Source organism: Hemitrygon akajei, chromosome 19 (genome assembly GCF_048418815.1).
Source record: "Hemitrygon akajei chromosome 19, sHemAka1.3, whole genome shotgun sequence".
Classification (NCBI taxonomy): Eukaryota; Metazoa; Chordata; class Chondrichthyes; order Myliobatiformes; family Dasyatidae; genus Hemitrygon; species Hemitrygon akajei.
In genome coordinates, this window is record NC_133142.1 from 58,274,794 (window position 1) to 58,285,922 (window position 11,129).

Sequence of the window (11,129 nt, forward strand, 5' to 3'; positions counted from 1 at the left end):
CCATGAAATCTAGCTTGTAAAGGATTCGTTTGCACTGGGAAAAGAACCAGCACCTTATCTCCAGGCTTAAACATCCTCATTCTAACTTCTTTATTGTACCAAGTTTTCATTTTCTCCTGAGCCAATTTTAAATTTTCCTTGGCTAAGCTACAAGCTTTATGTAACCTGTCCTTAAATTTCAAAACATAGTCCAACAAATTAGTGTGTACTTCCTTACTAATCCACTGTTCTTTTAATAAAGCTAAAGGTCCTCTAACTCTATGCCCAAATACAAGTTCAAATGGACTGAAACCTAAAGAATCTTGTACCGATTCCCTTACTGCAAATAAAAGTAAGTTTATACCCTCATCTCAATCACTTTCATTTTCCACACAATATGTCCTAATCATATTCTTGAGGGTAGAATGAAACCTCTCCAAGGCACCTTGCGATTCCGGATGGTATGCAGACTAAGTGATTTGCTTAGCTCTCAATTTATAAACTATCTGTTGAATCAATCCAGACATAAAATTACTGCCTTGATCAGTTTGTATTTCCTTAGGTAATCCAAAATAAGTAAATAATTTTATAAGAGCCTTTGTCACAGTTTTAGCTGTTATATTCCTAAGTGGTACTGCCTCTGGAAACCTAGACGAAGTACACATGATAGTCAATAAGTACTGATAACCAGTTTTTGTCTTTGGTAATGGACAGACATAATCTATAATAACTTTAGAAAACGGTTCACCAAATGCTGGAATAGGTTGTAATGGAGCCACTGGTGTAACTTGATTTGGTTTACCCACAATTTGACAAGTATGGTACGTTTTACAAAACATCGCCACATCTTTTCTTAGACCAGGCCAATAAAAATGTTTTAAAATCTTGTCCACAATTTTCCTTACCCCTTGATGTCCACCTAAGGGCACACTATGAGCTAAAGTCAAAATCTCATTTTGATAAATTTTAGGGACAACTACCTGGTAAACAATATTCCATTCCTCACTTGCAGGAATTGTAGGTGATCTCCACTTCCTCATCAACACTCTTTTTTCCAAGTAATATCCTACTGGCACCTTCTCAATTTCACTATCTGGTAGAGCTTGTTCTCTTAATTTTATAATCTCAGGGTCTCTATTCTGCTCTGCTATCATCTCCTTCCGAGACAGAGATAAATCTTCATAGTCAGACTTACTCCAAGAATCTTGTTCAAACAATGAAGGTAAGAAAGTCTCTGACACATCCTCAAAACTCGAATCCTGAGTTGAACAGTCATGAGTAACAACCTCATTCTGCGCATCAATCTTTTTAGCCATAGCTCTACTCACAACACAGGAAGAATCTGTGTTAGAATTCATCTCTGGTTCCTCTGACTCCATTGACAAATGCACTTCAGGAAAAACTTGTCCACCTGCCAAGTCATTACCTAACAATAAAGAAATATCCTTCACGGGTAAGCTAGGCTGTAATCCTACTTTAACAAATCCTGTAACTAACCCTGACTTTAAATTTACTTTATGCAAATGTACAGGCATAAAGGCACTCCCAACACCTCGTATATAATTTACCTCACCAGTATCAGACTCTTCATTAAACTTCAATACACTGTCTAACATCAGTGATTGAGAAGCTCCAGTATCCCTAAGGATTTTTATTTGCACCGGAGTAGATCCTTCTTTCAAGGATACAAACCCTTCAGTTATAAAATGATCATATCCCTTTTTAACTTGGTCAGACTCTAACAAAACCTCATTTGTGTTTATCGAACCCTGTAATTTTACAGGTGCTTCACTATGTTGCACACAAGCAACTGGGACTGCTTCCTTCTCTTTCTTTTTCAATCGGAAACAGTTAGCTATTACATGGCCAGGTTTCTTACAATAGTTACAAATAGGACTAAACTGTCTTTCCTTCACAGGTTTTCCTTCCTCCTTACCTTTCTCATTAACTTCTGATTTACCTTGAGTCTCTGTGTTATTTTTCCTCTTAAAAATTCTGTCCTGAGGAAATTTATTCTTATGGATTAAAACATGCTCATCAGCTAATCTAGCAGAGTCCTGCAATGTATCAGTATCCCTCTCATTTAAGTAGGTCCTTACTTCAACAGGGATGCTTCTTTTAAATTCCTCCATTAAAATCAGCTCTTTCAATGTATTATAGTCCCCATTTACATTTTTAGAAGAAACCCATCTCTCAAAACACACAGCTTTATCATAGGCAAATTCCACATGTTTTTTCCACAGACTTCTTCAAACTTCTGAATCTTTCTCTATACACTTCTAGGACCAATTCGTATGCTTTCAAAATCTGCTGTTTCACAATATCATAATCAAGTGCTTGCACAGCAGTTAAAGCTGTCTAAACATGTTGTGCTTTGCCTTTAATTACACTCTGTAACAACACTGACCATTTATCTTTCGGCCATTCTGAAATCTGAGCAATCGTTTCAAAATGTTGAAAATATCTTTCCACTTCTGTTTCACTAAATGGAGGGACCAATTTAATTTCTTGACTAGCAACAAACGGTTTTCTAGAACCAGAAGACTGATTCTCAGACCTTAATTCCACCATCGCATATTCAAATTCCCTCTGTTTACTTTCAGCTTCTAACCTACAATGCTCCAACTTCATTTGTTCGATTTGCAACTGCATCTCCAGATTACTTATTGGAAACGACTCTAAAATCGATTTATCAAAATCACCCAAATCTAAATAGTGTGACGCGATTTTTCTCTGTATTAGAGCCTTTGATGTAGACCTCAAAATACCTTTAAATTCCAATCTACTAGCTAGATAGATAGATAGATAGATAGATAGATAGATAGATAGATAGATAGATAGATAGATACTTTATTCATCCCCATGGGGAAATTCAACTTTTTTTTCCAATGTCCCATACACTTGTTGTAGCAAAACTAATTACATACAATACTTAACTCAGTAAAAAATATGATATACATCTAAATCACTATCTCAAAAAGCATTAATAATAGCTTTTAAAAAGTTCTTAAGTCCTGGCGGTAGAATTGTAAAGCCTAATGGCATTGGGGAGTATTGACCTCTTCATCCTGTCTGAGGCGCATTGCATCGATAGTAACCTGTCGCTGAAACTGCTTCTCTGTCTCTGGATGGTGCTATGTAGAGGATGTTCAGAGTTATCCATAATTGACCGTAGCCTACTCAGCGCCCTTCGCTCAGCTACCGATGTTAAACTCTACAGTACTTTGCCCACGACAGAGCCCGCCTTCCTTACCAGCTTATTAAGACGTGAGGCGTCCCTCTTCTTAATGCTTCCTCCCCAACTATCTCAGACACCTCAGTTTTTTTCGCCTTCGCTAACAACTCCATGTCTGGTGAAGCCAGAAACTCATCAATATTCATTGTTGCTGAATACCACTCATAAGCCAATCAAACAAAAGAATCGAGTATTCCCCTTTTCCAAAACACTGATTCAAAATTGAACAAGCATTTAAACTCAAAAATGGTTGATCCCGGATGAGCCCCCATATTTATGTTACGGATTCAGCAACAATAAATATGTAAGTGTGGCAGGGTTTTTTTATAACAAATAAAACATTTATTAAACACTGAAAAACAAACCCCCAAAAGTAAACAAACCACTAACGTATCCGGAAATCAGCTGCTGTGCGGCAGCTTAAACAGTTCTTAAAGAAATAAAGCGAAAACAGTTCTTAAAGCGATGTTGCAAAAACAGTTCTTCAAAGTAGTACTGCAAAAGTTCAAAATGCTTACAGTCCATTAAAGGAGAGACTTTTTAGACGATTTAAATTCTCTTTCACATCGTGTTGCTGCGGTTCCCAGTCGAACTATACTTTTCCCAGAGAATTTATGAAGATTAAAATGAAATGGCTTAAAGGCACTGACCTTTTCTTTACAAAACTGTACCCAACCCTTTCTGTTATTATTTGTAGGGGTTACCACAGGGACAGCCAACAAATTCCTTCCGAATGAGGATCAAACAAGGTCGAACCTGTTTCACCGTCGGAATCGACTTTCCTCAATCTTTTAGCTCCCGATCTCCGATCTTCACTCTCCACTGATTTTTAACTGGCAGTATTATAAAGAAACTGCCGGCAATGACCTTTTAAACTTTAGGCATTAAATAAAACTCCACCTTTCAACCAAACTGCGTCATAATATTGGACCACGCAGTGGCATGGAGTCAAAATGGCAAATCCGGCCACAAACTGCCCCTCCTCACAGGGAGGGGTCCTCCTTTTATACCCTGTAAAAAAAAACCTGTCACATAACCTCTACTGGTGGGAAAATGATGTCACTCCACCATCACAAGACCACTACCTTAAGTCCAGTATAGCTTCAACACCACTGTCACGTGACAAGTACAAGATACCCACAGGTACGTAACACAATAGAAACATGGATGGGAAGGGTTAGATTGATCTTAGAGTAGATTTAAAGGCCAGAACAACATTGTAGGCCAAAGGGCCTGTACTGTGCTGCAGTGTTCTATGTTATTGTACAGGTACTATTACATAAGATCCATCATATTTTGAGATACTAAACAATCTTGATCATTTTTTGCACCTGTCCCATTTTCCAGCAATATGGCCTCTTTAGACATGTTCAGCAGGATAGGTTACACGTAAAAGAAAAAAATACGGCAGATAAATATGGCCAGCTCTTTTACAACCAGAAGGAAATAATAAATAATCTAATGCTGGTTAATTTGTTATCAAGTCCTGCAGGCTGCAATAACATGATGCTATTTCTCAAGCATGCAATGAGTCTTGTTGTAATAGTACTGGAGGTCACAGACAGGCAGATCAGAGTGAGAGTGGAATAGTGAATTAAATTGGCAGGAAATCAGAAGCTCAGGGTCATCTGCCTGGACAGGCACTGATACTGCACAAAGCGACCATGCAGTCTACATTAAGTTCCTCCAATACAGACGAAGACCACATTGTGAACACCAAATGCATCGCACTAGATTGGAAGAAGTGCTAGCGAATCATTGCTTCACTTGGAAAACCTGTATGGGTCCCTGACTGATGAGAAGAGGTGAAAGGAAAGGTATCACACCTCCTGTGGTTATAATGATGTACAATGGGGAATGGCAGGCAGGGGTCAGAGTGTGAATTAGGGAATCACCAAAGGACCAATCCTTCTGAAATACTGAAAGAGGAGGACAAGAGACTATGTGTCTGAAGGTGGAATCCTGGAGCTGGTGGAAATTGCATAGGACATTCTATTGAATGTGGCAGATGGTTGAATGGAAAGTAAGGACCATGAGAACTCTATTCTTGTCCTTTATATGATGAATTCAATAAAGGTTTAAATACATTGGCAAATCAGTTTATTATTGTCACATGTTCTTAGGTACAGTGAAAAATCTGTCTTGCAATATCATCCATTCAGATAAATTCTTTACAATAGTGTATTAGGGTAAGCAATAAAAGGGTGCAGAATAAAGTATTATATTTCAGAGAAAATGCACTGTAAGGTGAAAGTTTATAACAAGTTAGATTGTGAAGTCAAGAGTCTATCTTGTCACACAAGGGAAACATTCAAGTCTTATAACAGCAGCACAGTACCTGGTTGTATGTGCTTTTAGGCTTTTGGATCTTCAGCCTAATGGGAGATGAGAGAAGATGTCCAGCAGGAGCTTTGATAATTCTAGCTGCTTTACTGAGGCAGGGCGATGTGTAGTCAGAATCCATGGGCGGGGGGGGGGGGGGGGGGGGTTGGAAGAAGCTGGTTTCCATGATGCACTGTGGCCACAACTCTGCAGTTTCTTGCAATCACACACAGAGCAGCTGCCATACCAAGCTGTGATGCATCCAGATAGGATGCATTCAATGGTGCAACAATGAAAATTGGTAAGAGTCAAAGGGAACATTTCTACTGGTCAGTCATTGCATTGCTACAAAATAAGGGGCTGATGATTTGTAACTGAGGTGCAGAGAAATTTCTTCTCACAGAAGGTGTTGATTTCTTTGACTCCAAGAATAGTAAAGGCCAAATTATTAGATATATTAAAATAGACATGGACATATAGTTGAGGGTTTGAGATATTAAGCATTAAAGGGAACTGGCACAGAAGAAGTATTGAGTGCAGCAGAGATAAGCCATAATCATATTGAATGGTGGATCAGGGTTGAGGGGCTTACTGGCCTAATACTGCTGTACTTTCTTATATTCTCATGTGCTTTAGCTGGAAACATAGTCAATTAATTGATTTCTGTATTCTGCTATAGACTTCTGTTCTTTGTAGTTCCAGAAATTTAAATGTTTTTCCAAACTGGCTTCCTTAGAACCTTCATTTGTTGGATGAAGAGGAACAGCAGAAATCAGAAGAACACCAGGCATCACAGGAAGTGCACCACATCTAATAACCAATGCTGAAATATACAAAAGTTACTAACCAACTTCCTGACGCAAGGAAATACAGCTGGTATGTCTCACTCGTTGCTCTCCTCTGAGAATATAAAGATCAATTCAGGACTATCTCAATTCACGTTATCTTACTTCACTCTTTCCTGGAGCTCACATAAATGGTCTCATTTTTAAGATATCTGACCATACCAAACCATCTTTCTAAGGCAGGTAGCCTTTACTCCCTGTTACCACTATGAAACACTTGACTCAAATCCAACTTCATAGTTTAGGGACAGAATCTAAGATGTCATTTGAAGTAGTGATGAGGGAGTGTTACACTGGCCCTTTGGGGGGGGGGGTATAAAATCCTATACCACCAACTAAAGAAGAGTGTGAGATTTCTTTTCAATTGATAATTAAATCAGATGGCCTTCTTATTTTTTTGTGTGTGGATGCTATGAATAACTTCAAGGCATGTGCTGCTGTCTGGACAACAAAAATGTATAAGTGCCTTCCTTCCATGTCTTCCCCTGCAGGTGTTTGACTACATGGCTCTTTATCTGCAGGAAAGCTAGCATTACTTGATCAATGACTTAATGGCTGTCCTTAATTATTCACTAATCAATGAGACAACCAAATCTTCTCTGTAGCTTGTAACCTTTAATGATAAAAGTTTAAACTTGTTCCCAAATGGCTAGAGCAGAATGTGCAAGACCAGAGTGGATGGTGAGCCTCAAGTAAAATCGGTCACAATAACCTTGTGGAGAGGTGCCAAGCAAAACGGGTCGCCGCAACAGCAAAGAAGGAAAGCTATAGCAGTGATTCCACTACCAGATCCAGGACAGCTTCTATGTCTTTATTGTGGATGTCAGTGTCATGTTGCTCATAACTTGAACTCAACAGTCACCTTTGAATACACAACAAAAAACCATGCAAATCTAACTGTCATAGTCATTGAATGGACAACCATTCAATCAGTGCAGTCATAATTAGAAAATGAAGTTACGTTGATAAACCTATAGTTGCCAATATGTTTTATGTCCTTTTCTGTAGCCACCAATCACTGATTACTACCAGTGTTCTTATCCCTCTCTTAGTTGATGCTGTGGGCTGCTCAGTTTGCATACTCTTGGCTCTGAGTCAGGGAACTGGGAAATTAAATGATTTAAGTGAGGGCCATACCTTGCAAATTAGCATCAGAGCTGTGGCCTCAGTTTCAGTAATCCAGATTTGTTCTTGACCTCTTGGGCTGTCTATGTGGAGTTTGCATGTTCTCCCTATGACTGTGAGTTTCCTTCATGTGCTGTGGTTTTCTCCCACATGAAAAGACATACGGACTCAGGTCGCTTTCGGTGTGTGCTGCGATGTGAGGCTGGTTTCGACGGAGCTTTCATTGTCTGCTGCGTCTGCGAGGCTGAGTCGGGTGGCGCCGTGCAAGTCCATAGCGGGGGTATTCCCTTCTGCCGCTGGCGTGGGATGGCGAGTCTATTGAGACCCTGGGGACTTGTGGAAACTGTGGTGATTTCTTTTGAACTTATAGTCCTTTAACATCATGGACTATTTTTACTGTGCCCATAGTCTGTTTTTTATCAATTATGCTATTGCTTGCACTGTTGTAACTATATGTTGTAATTATGTGGTTTTGTGCAGGTCTTGTAGCTTTAGTTTTTTGGTCTTGTTTTTGTCTAGTGGATTTGGAGCTCCTTTCTGGGGAACGCGCTAGACAGTAGTGTGATATTAATATGCAGCAGCCTCTCTGGACTCTGGATTGGGGATTGCCAAACGTTATGTGGATTTTCTGGTGTAGTCTGTTTTGTCATATGCTTTTGTGATATCATTCTGGGGGAACGTTGTCTCATTTTTTAACTGCATTGCATTTGTGGTTTCTAAATGACAATAAACTGAATCTGAAGCTGAATCTGAATACAAGTTGGTAAGAAATTGCCTGGTGTAGATTTCCTCTGGTGTGTAGGTGAGTGGTAGAATCTAGGGGAGTTGATGGGAATGTCATGGAAAGAGAAATGTTGCAGGGAAAGTTTGTGGTGAAATGGAATTGTTTTGTGAGCAGCATAGACTAAGTGGGTCAAATAAACCTCCACCTGTGCCAGAAAGGAAATAAGAGTAAATATGAAATATGTAAATAAAATTTAACTTAATCTACATTAGAGGTTTAACTAAACTTTTCTAATGTGCATCCATGAACATTTTTAGCATTGGAAGGTAAAGGTTTCAAACCGAACTCGAGACTTGATCAAAGAAACAAGGCCAACATTTCAGCACACTCAAATGCTGAGACACTCGTCCAATCCATAGATTCTACCTGACCTGCTGAGTTCCTCCAACATCTGTTTGTGTTACTGCAGAATCTCTTGTGTTTAACATTTCAGCACAGAAGTCAGGAAATATTGCACTAATGACCCAACTCTAGAAAGTCCCTCCACTTGGATTCCCTTCTGGCCTTATACTCTCGGTCATTTTTTGGCTGAGACCAAAGCAAGTCTTGTCTTCTCTCAGATGGACTTGAAAGATTCTAAAGAACTGTTTCAAAGAAGAATGTGAAAGTTATTCTCTGATAACCTACCATATTTAGTCTCTCAGTCAATATCAGCAACATAGCTCAACTGATATTCTCAATGCTATTTGTGGGAGCTTGTAATATACAAAATGGTAATTATATTATCTGGATCACAACAGAATTTAATGCAAAATGATAGACTTGGTGCCAAGAAATGAGTCATTATTCTGATTTTACAAGAGTGTAGAAAGGTAAAAATGATCTAGACAAGATCCAGTTTATGATGACAAGAGACTGCAGATGCTAGATTCCAGAACAAATAAGAATTCAGCAGGTCACATCTGTGGAGACAAAAGTCACATGGGGATGAGATGGGGGGGACAGATGTGTGGGATAGAGGCTGAAATGAAATAGAACCAATTGGGAAGAGGTGGGGAATGGAGAGATTTCTTGCATTCCAATACCCCACCCCATGCCCTCTATTCTCTTCCCCTCATCTGCTCTAAGCCCTGCTATGTTTTTAATCATCCCTACACCTTAGTGATGTCTTGGCCAGATGCTGAGCTCTTCTTCTATAGCATCTGTCTCCATGCTTACTTCTTCAGCAAGGAATCTCCTCCACCACTCCCTGCTTCAGTAATTACGCATCTTCTGTAATCCCCTCCAGTTGGACTCTATACATCTTTTGATCATTTCATTTCCAATAGATGATGAGGCATTGATTTCTCCAATGCCCTCACCCACTCTAATCTCACCTCCACTGAACACATACTACTCCTCTCACTTCATCCAACCCCAATCCCACAGAAGGCCGGTTCTGTTGTAATCTAGTGCATTAATCTTTACCATGCATAACTCCCTCTAGACCACAATCCTACTGTTATGAAGGATGAACAGTTCTGATGGGCAGAAGGGTGCAGAGTTGCCCATGTTCCCCCCCCCCCCCCCGGGAGAATCAAAAATCATTACTGTTGCTATGCTGCTCATGAGAGAGAGAGAGATGGAAAAGAAAATATGCAAGAACATCTGCTACTGATAAGAGAGGGGAGAGAGACTTGTTGATTCACCGAATTATGACTTCTGAGAGAGTTATTTATCTTGTACCATTCTGTTCATTAACATTCCTCAGTGGACAGCCGGAGTGGGCTGGTTTGATGGACACAGCCATTCAAAATTGATTGACAACTGAGACCCCATGAGTAGGGATAAAAGTGAGGTCTGGAGAGACACCCTTCAGACACACCAGGAGACACACTAGTGGACACTGATTGAGTGTTGGAACCCACGTGAAGGTATGGGGCATCGGAGACCGAACACGGAGATCGGTCAGTAAAACTCACAGTGTTATAGCAGGGCTGGTGGGGACTTGTGTGTGTGTCCACTCATGCCAGAGTGACGAGTCCACTACAGAAGAACGGTCTAGCTGAAGGACAGAGGGGTCATTAACTGAATGGCCACAACAATGACACGATGGATCAAGAACGCAAAGGAAGGTTTGCCTGACTGTAGCTGTTACTTCTCACTTACTCTCTCTCTCTCTCTCCAACGATTACAACACAACAACCAATATCTACCTCAGCACGTATGAACTGAACTTTATACTTTTCTATGACAATTCATTATCCCCTAGACATCGATAGAGCTTGTTTATTATTGCTTATTATTATTCCCACACTTTTAGGTTTATTATTGCTAATGTGTATTATCTATATATTTGCATTATTGATATTGATTTGCTTATTTTACTAATAAACACTTTTAAATATAGTACCACTAGACTCCAACGAATTCTTCTTTCTCTGCTGGTTAGACACCCAGTTACGGGGTACGTAACACTACTAATAAACATCAACCACTATCTACAGGCCGTTACAGATCTCATTACATCAGGATCTCCCTTCCACAAATTTGAATAACAACCTCACATATTCATGGGTGGCTTCCCAACTCAAATATATCATTGAATATAATATATATATAATATAATGTAATATATATTGAATTTTCCTATACCTTTGGTGCTCTTCTTTTACACACTTCCTTGTTCACCCTGTTTTCTTCTCTTTGTTTGTCCTCCGTCACCCTGGTTCCATTTGCCCATCATCTCCTTGCTATCTGGATCCAAGAAGCATTAATCAGTCTCTGTCCTACCGTCACTCCGCCATCAGGTTCCATCTGTCCATCAACTCTTCCCCATCTGGTTCCACCTATCACTCCCACACATTTCATACTGCTAATTACTGAAATTCTTTACTGTTCCCTCTGTTCTGATGCAACG